Raw genomic sequence first — 16,838 nt, 5'->3', positions numbered from 1 at the left:
CCTCTTCTATAAATATATTCTATCTCCTCTCTTAATTTCTAGATATCTAGCATTAAGGTTAGATTTTTTTGAAATATTGCTAAAATGTAATTCTATTTGGTGTGTTATTTCTCTTTTAGTAAGGATTGCATTAAATAATTGATAAAAGCAAAATCTAACATTTGTTGCATCATATAACCCTAATTCTAGGGTTGGTGTCTTCATTATATTGTTGTTTTATGCATGTTTCAGCCATAAAAACTCAATTGCCAACACTAAACCTTGCATATCTAATTGATAGTCTTGATCTTTTGTTGACTTATCATTATAAGGCTATTTCTTCTAGCTATTATATAACATTGCATGCCATATCATTGAAAATATATAACACCCTAACTTGTAACAGCTTTCTAATTGGTCTAATAGTAGAGTATTTAAACTTTGATAAAGAAGAATTTAACCCTCTTGGCTCCGCCAATAGCATATCCCAATTATTAGACATTTCTATCACCTTGATCCTTCCTTGTTGAACATCCCTTGTGGTTCAATATATGTTAATTTTAGGCAACAATGGTATGTTCTATGCTTTAGAGCAATTTTACTTCAATTTCTTTATTAGCCCAATATCAATATCTAGTTTAGCAATCACATCAACATGATAGTAAAATGCAGATAGAACATAAACATAAACAGTAGAATACAAGCCAAGACAAGAGGACACAAGATGTGGCACCAGCGAGGGAGAAACCCCAATGTGGGGAAACCCTTCATCAAATCTTCTTTTAGTCTTCAATAGTTCAGCAAAGAGAGATAGTACAGTTTACAAATCTGATAATTTATAATAGTAGCAAAAGAGCCCAACTAGAAAAGTCAACATTGGTCAACAGGCAGATTTGACCCTCAACAAATCAGTCAACCCCAGTCAACTTCGGCCTCCAAACAGCAAGGTAAAACAACCCTCAAAACAGTCAAATTCAACCCAGTCAAAGTTTGGTCAAAGAGCCCACCTGTGGTCAGCCCTAGCTACAGCCAACGTTGGTCAACAGTCAACGCTTAGCCTCGATTATTGTAACGACCCAGCTAAATTAATCCATTTTATAAAATTTTAAACTTTATAATAAAACCAATTATGAGGAAATTTAAACTATAAGTATGTTAAGTTTATATATACAAATTAAATTTAAAACATATATAAGTTTAAATTTTATAAAATATATAATTTAACCTTATAATATATATATATATTAAAATTTCAAAATATGTATTTTGAATTTTATAAAGTATATAAATATATATAACTTTGTATAAAGTAAAATGTTATAAAGTATATATATATATAACTTTGTATAAAGTAAAATGTTATAAGTAGAAATAAAACTTTATATATAATGTTATAAAGTATAAATAAAACTTTATATATAAGAATGTATAAAGTATATAAATTAAAACTTTGCAGATATATAAAAGTTTATATGCTACAAGGTTAATAAATCGATCCATGAAATAGTATGCGGTAACCTACCAGAACCATCTCTGAAACCATTAATGCGGCCAGGATAGGATAAGAGAGAATTGAATTGCATGCGGGAGGTGTCATGAGGGAGCAGGGCGGTGGCCGGAAGCAGGAGGGTGGCCACCGCCAAGACTGCCTATATATATCGCTATCCTGTACCGATGCAAGGGGAGAAAAATGGAGCAGTGAAACCAGAGGGGGAAAATGGAGCACTGAAACCAGAGGGGAAGAAATTGAGCAGTGAGAGAGATTTGCTACTGGCAGAGCTTTAGTTCGTCTGAGGTACTGGGCACGGGGGACAGTGGGCTTCTGTGAGAAGCTTGCTGGATTGAGTAGCCAGCTTCTACTCAATTAGGCTGGGCGGAATAGGTCTCCCTGGGTAATTGGAGCTCAACAGCAACGGTATCGACAGCTTCACAGGACCAGCTAGCAGTTCAGGTAAGTGCAAAAATTAAGTTTTAAGCTTCCTATTTTCCAGTTTATGAATATTTACATGTTTTCTGTATTTCGAATTTTGGGCATTACACATGGTATCAGAGCTTTGTTCAAACCCTGTTCGACCTTATGGGCCACAATTTGTTGTTCTCTGTATTTCCTTCACTGCCCTTTTCTGCAAATTTTTTTTTGTGTCCATTGTGAACCGTCATGGTGATACCTTGATGGGATGCGATCTCGTGATTTGGAAGAAGCATTAAAGCTTTATCTATCGCTGGCCATGGCCGTCTTCTGCTATTTGCGAGCACGCTCAATTCTGTTTTAGAGAATCTTTTGTATGTAATATAGCTTTTTCGAGAGATTTTTGCCGTCAAATTAGATCATAAAATTTATTTAAACCAAAAATTTTATAACACGGAAGGTTCTTCAAGAAGGCGAAGGCATATTCGAACAATGGTGCAATCTAAATAAAACCAGCGATTACCGCGTCATTGCAAGTTATGACTGCAATAATACGCAGACTATACCATAATCCTGGTGTGGGCAATGCATATTATGCAGTTATACCAGCCTGGTGGCGACAGAGACTTTAAAATCGAGAAAATTAAGTTGCAATTATTAAAAATGAAGCAGATAAACCCTTCGTAATTCCCGGGAAGAAATTGCCACGTAGGAACGCCGGCGGCACACAGCTTTGCGGCCAAAATATAAAAACAGCGTTCTCATTGAGTTTTATTACTTTGACCATGTGGCGTTTTTGCTGTCTGAGATCGATATATGGTTTCTTCACTACGCAGTGATGGCTTCAGCGAGGACGTTTCAAAAACGGACAGACGGCGCATAAAATGCGGTGGGAACACTTCTGGTTTGAATCGTGCGCCAGACGTTACGGTCAGGTGATGCCGCGCCCCGCGTAAGGCCGTTTTGTGTCTCGGGTCGGTTGAGTGATAGTAGTGGTTTTTGCTTGCCAGAACTTGGGTTCATTGAGCAGGAGAGGAACGGTTATCCGGGGGTCGACGTAAAGTTCTGAAATGAAGTTGTTTGATGAATGGAGGTCCTCTTGCCGCATTGGTTACTTTAGAGCCTATTTTCTTAAAAATAAATTCTTTTTAAAAAAACCCATTTTTATGGTGGAAACAAGTTAGGAAAATCGCCGCTACCAGGAATCAAACTCCGATATTCCATTCACACTTTCGTGAGTAAAAGTAAATTTCTTTTATTGGTGACCCTGTTATTTGAAAAGCCGGTAAACTTTTTCGCTTTTTCCGGGCAACTATTCCGGTTAATTTTGGCTGCGGGAAATTTTTGGAATATTAAGTTTAAGTGGGTTCATGTGGATTCTTGTGGGATCTCACGTTTCGAGATTAACGCTTCTCTATTTTGATTACTCCCTGCTGTCAACGGTTCATCGTGTTGAATGCATTATATGATTAATGTGCTATGGCGTTTGCTATGTTGGATAAAGCTGAAAAGGGGCTTCCTCTTGATTCTCTGTGGCCGCATCTTCTGTTGTCGTATCTTTAATTAGCTTCATTGGATGTTTCTGGGGAACCTTTCCTTGTGTTTTTATGTCTACTTATGACACTGATATTGAGCTAGGGCCGCAGTCGTTTTAAGGTTTTCCTAGCTGTTGTTTTCTTCTTTCTTTATTGTCATTTATATCTCTTGTATGTCAATAACATTTTAGCTCTATGAGTGTTTTAGACACTCCCACTGTCTAGTGATTTTAAATCTGTAGTCCCATTGATCTATAATTTGGTTATTTGTGAACATTAATAAAAATATATTATTTCTATAAAGTTATAAATTCTCAACTTCTAGTGTTTAGCCTATGCTATCACTGTTGTTCTTGATCTAGGACCACTTTTGTACTTGCTAGGACCTTCAACTAAGTAAACAAACTGGTAAAAGAGACTCAGGTATTTCATGTCAATATAATTTCAGATATTTGCTAAAGCTGGTTATTAGCTGCTTTATAACTGGCTATACGTTTAGTTCAATGGAAGGTCATTTTGCATGGGCTCTTATCCGGTTATAACAATATATTTAATAACAACCATAAGCATGATAAATTTTCTGAAGTGCTTTCGTATTCTTTTAATGGCCATGTTGCACTGGCTGTTACATTTGAACATACTAAAGATAGGTTAAGCAAGATAGCTTACAACAGTAACAAATTATCTTAAAGAACGTCAATATGTACCTTGACAAAAATGTGGAAAACTAATAAAATTTGGCGGAATTTATCCTTCATAATTGCCTTATGCTTAAACAGAATAATGGGAAACAGAGAAAGTGTAGAGGTTCATTCAAAAGTTATCTTAAATTGCATGCATGAAATGGTTCCAGGGAAGTCATTGGCATTATGTGCTTTTAATAGAGCTTCTGTATGCCAAATCCAGACTCATATTTGCAATTTGTGTTTTCTTCTTCTTTCTTAATATTGAAAGTAAACAATTATTATTATTACATAATGTAATAATGATGCTTTAGATTTTAATGTAAATACTGATTTTATTTTACATAGGCCTTTTAAGGATGTTAAATCCGTGGGGAACCATGGCATAGACCAGAAGTTAGAACATAAAGGAACAGTACAGTGAACCGCATAATACTAAATGGTCCAATGGATTTTGAAAGCCATGGCACATCTCAATGATCTTACTAATAAGGATCGTTGGGGGCTACAGAGGGGTTACACTCAAGCATCTGTCAAATACTTATAACAGAAGATGAACCTGAATGAATTTATTAGTAACTTAAGTCTTTCTACAATTGATCCTCTCACTATTTTCTATGTATAAAGGACAATATAGTTAGAATGAAAAGCGGCTAGTTTGCTTCCTCTTTAATTCACATTTAGTCAAAAAGGCCTAATCCGCAGATGCAATCTTGAGGTAACCTTCAGACAAGTACCGCTATCACTTTAGCATAGTCATCGTCTTCACTTTTGGCCAACTCTCTAAAGGCCAAGGACTATCCCTAAATATGTTATGAAGATCATTATCATATTTACTTATTCAAGAGAGCTCAAAACTTAGCAAGTAAATCTTAATGATGATAGTTATATGATGCAAAAGCTTACTTTATGAAATACAAATTAGCTAAATCCAGTATGAGATATAACCTTGATAGTAAAAGGATTCAACACCTCCAGAAATTTTAGATGTAATGTTTCATAGTAGTCAATTCCAGTGTTTATAAAACCATACATACATCAATTAGATCCAACTTCAGTACACTGATCTATAATTTTATGGATCTGTGAGTCAAATTTCATTTTATGATAAGGGTAATTTCCAGGATTTGAACAAGTGGTTAAAAGTTAAAAGTTAAAACCACTTGTTTAACATGTCCAATTGATGTGAAATTAAGCTCATTAAGTTGACTTGCAAATCTGATTTCCTATATGCAAATGTAAATCCTAGATTGGCCTAATTAACCGATAACTCCAGCGAAAGATATAAAATGAAGGTAACAACTAGGATTAATTACAATTAGTCTTTTATGAATGAAGAATAAATTCCAGAATTGTGATCCAAATGAAACAAGTCTAAGAAATGATTTCTAGCTATGCAAAATGACTAGACTTGAATTTGAAATTCAGTAAAAGATATTCAGGAATTTATGTTAGATTTTCATAAAAAAGAAAATAGTATTTTTTTTTAGATTTTGTATGATGATTGAAGGGAGAAACCAGTGCCAAATAAAATCTTAGGGCTAATGGGTCAATAACTATCTAAGAGGGCTTACTTTTCCCTATGTAGTTAGAGAAGGAAATGAGGCATGGAAGCTCAGTGGGTCCATCTTAATATTGTTGAAAAATATGCAGAAATTTCACAAGGTTGGGCTCCAAAGGATAGTCCTTCAACTTGGAACTTAAACATACCCTAGAATTGGAATTAACAGGCTTGCAACTGTTCCTCATATATATCATGCAAAGTAAATGTGAGGTAATCTAAGGACATTCTTACTTAATCACCTTTTCATTGCTCCCTGCTCTCCTCTTGCTCTATGAAGCTCTGCTACATATTCTTCAATTCCTATCAACTCGCATAATTAGACCTCTTGGATGTGTGAGGTCTAATAATCTTCTGTAGTTTAATGTCAGTGGATGGTTCTGAGGTAAATTTTCTGGAGTCATGCTACTTCAGTGGGTCACTGTGCAGCTGATGGATGTAGAGGATCTGAGGAATGTGTGTCACAGTCAGCATGGGATCTCAGGCTGGGCTAATGTTGTACTTGTTTCTAATTTTATTCCCCTGAGTGCATTTTCTGCTTATTTCAATATTGGTCGTGCACAATGGATCAGACAATGTGACATATAAATAACTCTAATAAATCTGAAGGAATTGCTTTCATCAGGGTACAGTTCTTTGGTGTTTCACTTAACAAGTTTGTTATTAAGTTAAGTGAGTCTGCGTAGAATACAATGATTAGAATTTAAAAAGCTAAATTTTTTTTTTTGATGGAATTCTATGAGACTAAAAGCGGAACTTCTTTGATGTGAGAATATATCTAAATTTAAGCATGTTTGCCTCATCCAAAACCTGTCGCTTTACAGATTGCTCTTGTTGATGTACCTGATCGCACTGCTTTGACTGATGCATGGAAAGTTTGGATGGAGGAGCACATAAATGCTATAGGTAAGGTTCCTCCTGGAAATGAATCTGGTAACACCATATGGGTAAAGAAGAGACAGACCAAGCCTGATCTTCGTCTTACACCTGGCCGGCATGTGCAACTGACAGTGACTTTGGAACAATTGATTGACAAATTGGTAAAGGAGAATGAGATAGTAGTATTTATTAAAGGTTCAAGAACGGCCCCACAGTGTGGATTTTCTCACAAAGTTTTGACAATATTGAATGAACACGGGTTAGATTATGAATCGGTTAATATTCTAGATGAAGATTACAACCCTGGTTTGAGGGAAACATTAAAAGTCTACAGTAGTTGGCCTACATTCCCTCAAGTGTTTATAAAGGGAGAGTTTGTAGGGGGTGCTGATATTCTAACAGAGATGGCAGAGAAAAGGGAGCTCCAAGAATGCCTTAAGAGTAAGAAATAGGGAGCTCAGATTTTCTTATAGAAGGGATGTAGGACAGAGGCAGATAAGTTGAGAATGATTATTATGGCTTACCTTTATTCAGCCAGCATGTTTAGCAATCATTTCTATTTTTTTAAGGTGCTAGAATTGAGTCCCTCGCTTCATTAGTTTGTCATTACTAGCGAATGAGTTTGACTGTTGACATTTTATTTGATTGTACGGGATTTACAAAAACATGTCACACAATCCTAAATAGACTACGATTTTATGAATTTACACTTTGCATCTTTCAAAACACCTTTTGCTTTTTCTCACATATATACTGATACAGATTAGGTTTCTCTGCTGGTTTCAAACATGTAAGTAACCTTTTGATTCAGACTGTTGATATGGAAGTTGGAAATTGATTTATCATTCTGTGGAGTTTCTTTATTTTAACTAATAAGAAATTCGTGCATGGAATTGCATGAGCTGATTAAATAAATGGTCGTTGGTAATAAACTCTATCATACATAGAGATACTTGAGGAAAAATGACATAGAAACATAATTTATTTACAGGTACATATTATACTTGATAAAATTAAATCAATGTTTGCATCTTGTAAAGAGTTTGACAAGTAAACTCTCAAGAGTTGGCCGGGGTAAAGTGGTTGCCATCTTTTCCTTCCTTCAGGCCATGCATTTACCTGGTGCATGCCAGAAAGACTGGTTTGGCAATGAGAAACCCAGCCCAAAAATTAATCAATTGTGAGAATCATAAGGCAGTACTACCTATTTCTTAAATCTGAGGATCCTAATACTTTCTGGCTTGAGTGCATTAACTTTTAAGCTTTGTTTCCAGGACCCTTGTGAATACAAGTGTCCAATACCTCAACAGAAGAATGAAGCGAAAGCTTAATTATTGACCTCAAAGGCAAAAGAGATGGTTTGACAGTGAAAGCAGTTATAGTGTAATTTTGCACTCCTAACTTTTGATAATTGATTAATACTGTCAACTCTGATCAGGAATGGGCGTTTTGGTTTATCTTATATATTCAGTCAGCTGTTGGAGACCAATATTCACTGCTTAAAATTCCCATGAAGAATGGAGCCAAAGCACATATGATTGAGAGTCAAAGGAAGTAGCACAGATGAAATGGTTTTACATATATTGTTATAGACTTAATTGTGCATTTGGTGCTCATTTTTAAGTATCGATTCTTGTTGATTGTTGAATGATTTTGGTAACACTCTTCCCTGGATGAATTTATATTTGTAATACCTTATAGCTATTGATCTTTGAAATTTTTAGGACATATTTGTTGATATGTATCCTGTCTATAATCGTTATTGGAATGCAACCGAAACATATCCTTCTCATCTCTGGCAACTTCCCAACCTCAGGTTTTCAAGGGGATGCGTGAAACATTTTACTCTGAATACAAGAGAACAATTAATGGCTTGATGAGGTAGCTAGAAGAGAAAGTTATGATGAGAGAAATATAGAAGCTCTCATTCTAAATTATCTTATCCATGTCAGTCTGGTAGATGAAGTTATTCCACATGCATAGGATGCATATTGTTGATTTTGGTAGCATACGATGTGCTCTAGCTCCGAAATTTTGTGGAGGGGCTAGAATACATAAGATCTCCCAGACCCATAAATCATTCGGAGAAATTCTACCCTGTTTAGGAGAATATTTTATGAAATAAACTGATACAATTATATATATGCTCTAATCCCTTAAGGGTACAAACACTAATGGAATAACCCTTTGGTGCGTGACACTTGAATAAATTGGGTTACATTTTCTTGATGACAAATATAATTCATCTTATAGTATGTCAATAGCATGGTCATAAAATATTCATAGTTACAACTTGCATGCATCTAGATGGTACTATGAAATAGGTCTTGGGTTGAATGACATTTAGCTCAGTATATATATGCATCAACCTATTCAAATGGGATGATAAGTATGACTTCTAGTTCTTAGGAAAGATCTGGAATATGGTGAGCTTCTGTAATTTCCAGATTTGTAAAGAAGAAATAAAATGAGTCGCCTAGGACTGCTAAGTACATCAGTGTTGAATGTGAATAAAAGGATTTCGTTACTTTAGAATTATAAATGTGTATGAGTCCTCTATAAACCCTATTTCAGTCAAAAAGCGTTTTGCATCAACCATTAAAGTATCGAAATCATAAACCAGAAACATTTCGAATGATTATAGATGAACGTGAAATTTTGTGACATAATATATGTTTAACTTCTGCTGGTACATGGATACCAAAACGATATATGTAGTTCATTTTATTAAATTATAGTTGTCGAAGGAAAGTTAAGACAGTTAAAGGATTTTACTTCTAATAGAAATTAAGATATTATAAATCGGTTTTGTTATTTTTACATGTCAATATGATCAATGGCATAGAAATCCGGAAGTGAATACATTTTAGATGGAAGTCAAAAGACATGCATAGAAAATGGTAAAAATATGTTATACTGTAGTATCATATGTGAATAAAACATGACTTATTTTGAATATGCTGATGCACGTTTTACGAATGCATGAGTGAGTGTATGATTGCAGATTCAAGTATCCAATTACCGGGATGACCACGTGATGACAGAACCTCAGATCAGTTAAAGCTCCAAGTGATTCTATGATAGGGTAGTAGCCCTAATTTTACTGGAGGGGTGGAGGTGTTACCCACCGTTTATCCTCCGAACCCTGGAGTCATGGGAGTACTGTGCGAGTCATGCTCCCCTAGACGTGTGATGATGACTGTCGGATGCCTACTGGGAATCAGGTCGGTATAGCCGACGCTGTTACCTTCGTGTTATGAATGGTTAGGTCAGTAAGATTGACGCCATGGCATACTCTAGTAGAGGACGGATAGGATGGGAGCAGAAGAGATTAGGGAGGATAGGATGATTTTGAATAGCTTGGGGACCTGGATAGAAAAGGTCCTGTCCATTAAGACCTTGACCTAAAACTCTAAACTTCGGGACGAAGTTCTCTGAAGGGGGGAAATATGTAACGACCCAGCTAAATTAATCCATTTTATAAAATTTTAAACTTTATAATAAAACCAATTATGAGGAAATTTAAACTATAAGTATGTTAAGTTTATATATACAAATTAAATTTAAAACATATATAAGTTTAAATTTTATAAAATATATAATTTAACCTTATAATATATATATATATTAAAATTTCAAAATATGTATTTTGAATTTTATAAAGTATATAAATATATATAACTTTGTATAAAGTAAAATGTTATAAAGTATATATATATATAACTTTGTATAAAGTAAAATGTTATAAGTAGAAATAAAACTTTATATATAATGTTATAAAGTATAAATAAAACTTTATATATAAGAATGTATAAAGTATATAAATTAAGACTTTGCAGATATATAAAAGTTTATATGCTACAAGGTTAATAAATCGATCCATGAAATAGTATGCGGTAACCTACCAGAACCATCTCTGAAACCATTAATGCGGCCAGGATAGGATAAGAGAGAATTGAATTGCATGCGGGAGGTGTCATGAGGGAGCAGGGCGGTGGCCGGAAGCAGGAGGGTGGCCACCGCCAAGACTGCCTATATATATCGCTATCCTGTACCGATGCAAGGGGAGAAAAATGGAGCAGTGAAACCAGAGGGGGAAAATGGAGCACTGAAACCAGAGGGGAAGAAATTGAGCAGTGAGAGAGATTTGCTACTGGCAGAGCTTTAGTTCGTCTGAGGTACTGGGCACGGGGGACAGTGGGCTTCTGTGAGAAGCTTGCTGGATTGAGTAGCCAGCTTCTACTCAATTAGGCTGGGCGGAATTGGTCTCCCTGGGTAATTGGAGCTCAACAGCAACGGTATCGACAGCTTCACAGGACCAGCTAGCAGTTCAGGTAAGTGCAAAAATTAAGTTTTAAGCTTCCTGTTTTCCAGTTTATGAATATTTACATGTTTTCTGTATTTCGAATTTTGGGCATTACAATTATTGTGCCCAGAAATGCAGCCTGCCCAAACGAGATAGCCCTCACAAAAACGCAGTCAAAATAGGTCAATACATGTTGGTCAACGCTTGGTCAAATTGTCCAGAAATCTGGTCTCCTAAAATTTTGACCTCTTGAAATTCCGCTCTCCTGAAATTTCGGCCCCCTGAAATTTCGGCCTCCTGAAATTTCGCTCTCCTAAAATTTCGAATGTGTGGAGAGAGAGAGGCCCAAAAATCAGTACCCAATCAATGAGGGGAGAGAGAGAGAGAAAAATGTGAAGATGAGTGTGTCCAAATCAGGGTGAGGCATCATGTATTTATAGCAAACGTTGAGGATGAATAGACATCACTATTGGGCTTTTGAGCCTACATGAATTTGCTGGCCGACCTTGACAATTTGTCCATAATCAAAATAAATTCATAACTTCATTTGTCCATGTCAGAATCGGATGATCACTAGATCAATCTTACACCTCTCAGAGAGAGGAATCTGAGAAAAATATCAACTGTCATAAATAAGATGACCCATGTGGAGTTTGGCCCTAGTTGCCAATTTAACACTCCCTCTCAACTAGGAAGAACTCCAATTACTAATCCATCTGCCAATTTGTACTATCTATGCCATCAATGCACTTCTTTGTACTGCTCTGCTCCGCTGAACTATGAAGAAGAAGAAGTGATCGAGAATGTATCATACCATTCTCTACTGACCCGAAGTCAGTCCCAAATAAAAGGAGAGTGTCTCATACCACTCTTACTGACCCGAAGTCAATTCCAAACAAAAGAGACTATCTCAAACCACTCTTACTGACCCGAAGTCAGTTCCATATGATCCCAAATCAATATCGATCATCCTAGCATAGGGAGTACGGTAGTACACGATGCGTCCATTGGTAATACTATGGTCCCTATCCTCATTTCCATACTCATTGGCCAGATGAGAGGTACTTTCGATGGGTCCCAAATTGCATGGGTGGGATGTCTCAGCAGGAGAAGGATGAACCACTCATCCTCCCTACATGTTGCCAATGGGTATCATAGGGGAAGGCTGAACCACTCACCCTATGGTTGCTCACCACTCCAAGTAGTACCCCAAGCCCCACGGAGCTCCCAGAGCTCAATGTCCATCTCATACAGGACCCTCATAAGAGGGTCTCTCCATGACTCCAAGTCGTTCTCGGAAGGTCAAAAATTTGACCTTCCCCAGGGGCTTTGTCAGAATATCGACGACCTGCTCATAAGTCCCAATGTGATGGAGCCTTATTGCTCCTCGTTGTACCATATCCCGGATAAAGTGATACCTAATATCTATATGCTTGGAGCGATCATGAAACACGGGATTCTCTGATAATCGGATCCCACTCTGGTTGTCGCAGAGGATCACAATGGTATCCAGCACATGTCCAAACAACTTACTGAAGACCTTCCCAAGCAGACAACTTCACAGGAGGCTATACTAGCAGTTATGTATTTGGCCTCGGTGTTGCTCAAGGCAACCGATTTCTGCTTCCTGCTCATCTAGGATATCGAAGCAGAACCCAAAGAAAAACAACATCTAAAGTGCTCTTGCGATCCACCACACTGCCAGCCCAATCAGCATCAAAATAACCATGCAGCCTCACATTTCCAATAGTGTATCTCAGTCCATGAGTGATTGTGCCCCGAAGATATCTCAGAAGATTCTTGGCAACAATCCAATGTATATGATGAGGCTCAACCATGTATTGGCTCAATGTGTTAACTGCAAAACAAATGTCTGGATAGGAGTTCACCAAGAACATCAGTGCTCCTATGAGTTAATGATACTCAGAAGCATTTCCCAATTCATGCCCAGCAGCACTACCACGTAACTTCTTAAAGTTAAGTTCCATCGAGGTAGTCACAAGCTTGCAGTCCACCATCTCAAATCTTTCCAATATCTTCACAACATATTTTCCTTGAGATAGGAAAATTTCACCTGGCTTTTGCCAGACCTCCAACCGTAGGAAGTAGTGCATCGGTCCTAGGTCCTTCATCTCAAATTCAGAAGCCAACACCCTCTTACATTTGTGAATGAGAGGGTCTGCACCTGTCAGAAAGAGGTCGTCCACATAAAGTACCAAAATGAGAGGTTTATCATTTTCAACCCTAAAGTAAAGGTTTGGATCGACTTCACTTCTAGTGAATCCTAGCTTGATCAGATAGCTATCGATCCTCTCATACCAAGCCCGAGGCACTTTATTCAATCCATAGAGAGCTTTCTTAACCATGCATACATGAGTTTCCCGATCATGAACCTCAAACCCCTCGGGTTGTTCCACATAGACTTCTTTGATTGAACCATGCAAGAAAGCGGTCTTGACATCCATCTGATGTAGGTTCCATCCTTGCGAGGCAACAAGGGCTATGATCGAGCGGATAGTAGTGTATCGGGCAACAAGTGCAATATCTCATCATAATCTACACCTTCCTTTTGAGAGAAGCCTCGAGCAACAACGTTGGCCTTGAACTTTTTTGCACTTCAATCAGCTCCATGCTTGATTTTGTAGAGCTACTTAGAGGTGACAACCAATTTGTCCTAGGGTCTAGGGACCACATCCCGGACATCATTCTTCATAATTGACTCATATTCTTCATTCATAACATACTTCCATACGTGTTGCTTCATGGATTCTTCGAATGATGAAGGCTAATTTTGAATGATAGTGCTCATGGCGGTCAAATATCCTTGATACCTGTTCGGCTTCTTGCTTTCACAGAAAGTCCCCCTTGGTGCAATGTGTCTCTCAACATCTTCGAGAGTCTCCCTAAGCCATGAGGGTCTCCTTTTGGAGGAGGAGGGCTCATGAGGAGGAGGATCAATAGGATCCATAAGTTCATCAACATCAGGCATCGTTTCGTCTTCTTTTGCACCCTGATTTTTGGTGTCAGCTTCTTTGTCCTTCCTTAGGATAGGAAGGTTGTTGATCTTCCTGAGGGCCATATCTTCATCGAAGGTGACATCATGACTTATCTCAACTTCCTTTTGACCAGCTACATAAATTCTATATTCGTTAGAATTTTCACTATAGCCCACAAAGATTCATTTCTTCCCAGATGCACCCAATTTGCTTCTTTTCTCTTTCGGCACATGAAAATATACGGGACTTCCAAAAATTCTAAAATGAGAGACATCGGGTTTCTTACCAGTGAACATTTCTTCGGGAGTCTTGGAGTCCAATGCTTGATGAGGGCATCGGTTTTGAACATACATGGCGATATTTGCAGCTTTAGCCCATAGGAACTTCAGGAGGCCTTGATCATGAAGCATGGCACGAACTGCTTCTACAACAGAGCGATTCTTCCTTTCAACCACAACATTCTGCTCAAGAATGTATGGCGTTGTAGTCTCCCTCTTAATGCCAGCTTCTCTGCAATAATCTTGGGTACTCAGTCCCATTATCAGTCCTCAATATCTTGATTTCTTCTCGGATTCGTTTTCGATCAAGGCTTTGAAGTGTCGAAACCAGGTGAACACTTCAAGTTCATCCTTCTTCTTCAAGAAGTAGATCCAAGTCTTGCAAGAATAATCATCCATAAAGGTGAGATAATATAAGTATCCTCCCAAAAATTTTATGGGCATCATACCAAATATATCAGAGAGGATCAAATGCAATATATCTGCGGTCTTGCTATTACTTGAGGGGAATGGTCGCCTTATAAGTTTTCCTTTGGCACAGCCCGGACATACACCTTCATGTTGTACTTTGAACTCAAGCATACCTGTCACCATCTGTCTCACATCGGGTAGGGCCTTATAATGAAGATGAGCAAACCTCTGGTGCCATAGTTCAGATTGTAGAGACGTGTAGCAAGACATGGCTCCCAATGGACTTCCTCCAACTTGATACAAAGTGTCAACCCTGAACCCAAAAGTAAAAGCATATTTAAAATTTCTTTTCCAAACACGCACCTTTCCATCGATGAATGCCACCTTGAATCCTTTGTCCTCCATGGTTGAAATGGACACCAGGTTCTTCTTGAGATTAGGTACATATAGTACTTCTTGCAAATGAATAGTGTTACCATGATTCAATTGAAGGGTAACATTCCCTACTCCCTTCACGGGATAGGTGGCATCGTCTCCAAGGATGAACTCCAAGTTTGTCTCCTTTTCTATCAGATTAGAGATGGCTTCCTTGTATCCGGTGAAGTGCCTTGACGTACCACTATCAATCAACCGATTTCCCAAAGCGTCTGGAGGAGAGGCAGTGGAGAGGGCCAATATAAGATAGTACTATTTTTGCTTATTGTTAGCAACATTTGATTCTTCATACCTGGAGTTCCTTGAAGTCTTGGAGGGTCGACCATTTCCTTGATCTCACGCATTCCTTTTTTTTTGCCATTGGACTTGCCATTCCTTTGATCGTTATTGTTGAAGTTGCCCCTGGAATGATTGTGATCATCATCATGCGATGTGTCCCTTCTATTTGGACACTCCCTTGCATAGTGGCCAAACTTATTGCAAACAAAGCACCAACCCTTCCTTCCTCCCTTAGATCTAGGTTTTCCATGGAAATGACCTTTAGACCCTGCATTATTTCTCCTTTTGGCATGAGCGAAGAATGCAGTGGGGTTGCTTCTAAGTTCTATTAGAAGGCATTTCTTGCTCCACCATTCTAGTTTCTTCTTGAATGCATCTTGACATCAATTCTTCAAATCCTGGAAGTCAATCATTGTTGAGGACGGTGGTTCTAAATACATACCACTCAGGTGTGAGTTCTCCAAGGGTGCTGAGAGTAAGTTCCCTATCAGGAATGACTTCTCCAATCAAGAGTAGATCATTCTTGATGTCAGTAATCCTCAAGAAATAGGATTGAATATCCTCGTCCTTGTCCTTCTTAATATCCTTCAACTTATTCTTGAGAAATAGAATTTGATTAGCATTACTAACCTTGAACATGTTGACCAACCTGTAGTAGATATCCTTGGAGGCCTTCAATTCAGAGATATAGGCCACCAGATGCTTGTCAATGGAATCCATGATAATTTTCTTCGCTTTGACTTCAACCCTATTGTACTTGGTCTTCACAGCAACCAATGCATTTGAAGGATGTTCAGGCATTTTACCCTGCACATAGTCCATCACTTCTTTTTCTTCCAAGGTCAAATAAAGAGACATCTTCCATCCATGATAGTCAGATTTATCATGGAGCTTGTCTTCAGTCGGGAAGTAGGATGAGGAACCCATTGAACCTTTTGTCCTTGTCCAAATGCCTTTCGTGATTTCTCTTTCACTCCTGCTTCGGCTTTGTCTTCACCTCAGCTCTAATACCATGTTAATTTTAGGCAACAATGGTATGTTTTATGCTTTAGAGCAATTTTACTTCAATTTCTTTATTAGCCCAATATCAATATCCAGTTTAGCAATCACATCAACATGATAGTAAAATGCAAATAGAACATAAACATAAACAATAGAAGACAAGCCAAGACAAGAGGACACAAGATGTGGCACCAACCAGGGACAAACCCCAATGTGAGGAAACCCTTGATCAAATCTTCTTTTTAGTCTTCAATAGTTCAACATAGAGAGATAGTACAATTTACAAATCTGATAATTTATAATCGCAGCAAAAGAGCCCTAACCAGAAAAGTCAACGCTGGTCAACAAGGCAGATTTGACCCTCAGCAAATCGGTCAACTTCGGCCTCCAAACAGCAAGATAAAACAACCCTCAAAACAGTGAAATTCAGCCCACCTGCAGTCACCCCTAGCTGTAGTCAACGTTGTTAAAAAGTCAACATTTAGCCTCAATTTTTGTGCCCAGAAATGCAACCTGCCCAAACAAAGATAGCCCTCACAAAAACACAATCAAAGGAGGTAAACGCTTGGTCAAACTATCCATAAA

General features: G+C 37.8%; 1 protein-coding gene and 1 pseudogene across 1 annotated transcript in view; one reads left to right on the top strand and one right to left on the bottom strand.

Moving 5' to 3' along the window:
- Positions 1–16,838, bottom strand: part of PSB29 (photosystem II reaction center PSB29 protein) — a 188,338-nt gene that overhangs the window by 46,070 nt on the left and 125,430 nt on the right. The gene's annotated exons all lie outside the window — the stretch shown is intronic.
- LOC149233794 (monothiol glutaredoxin-S12, chloroplastic pseudogene) lies at positions 6,472–7,716 on the top strand (annotated as a pseudogene).

Source organism: Pinus tabuliformis, chromosome J (assembly GCF_031772625.1).
Source record: "Pinus tabuliformis cultivar Carrire ecotype Pingquan chromosome J, CPIR1, whole genome shotgun sequence".
NCBI classification, from domain to species: Eukaryota; Viridiplantae; Streptophyta; class Pinopsida; order Pinales; family Pinaceae; genus Pinus; species Pinus tabuliformis.
Note: the sequence above shows the minus strand (reverse complement) of the source record. Positions and strands in the feature narration are given on the sequence as shown.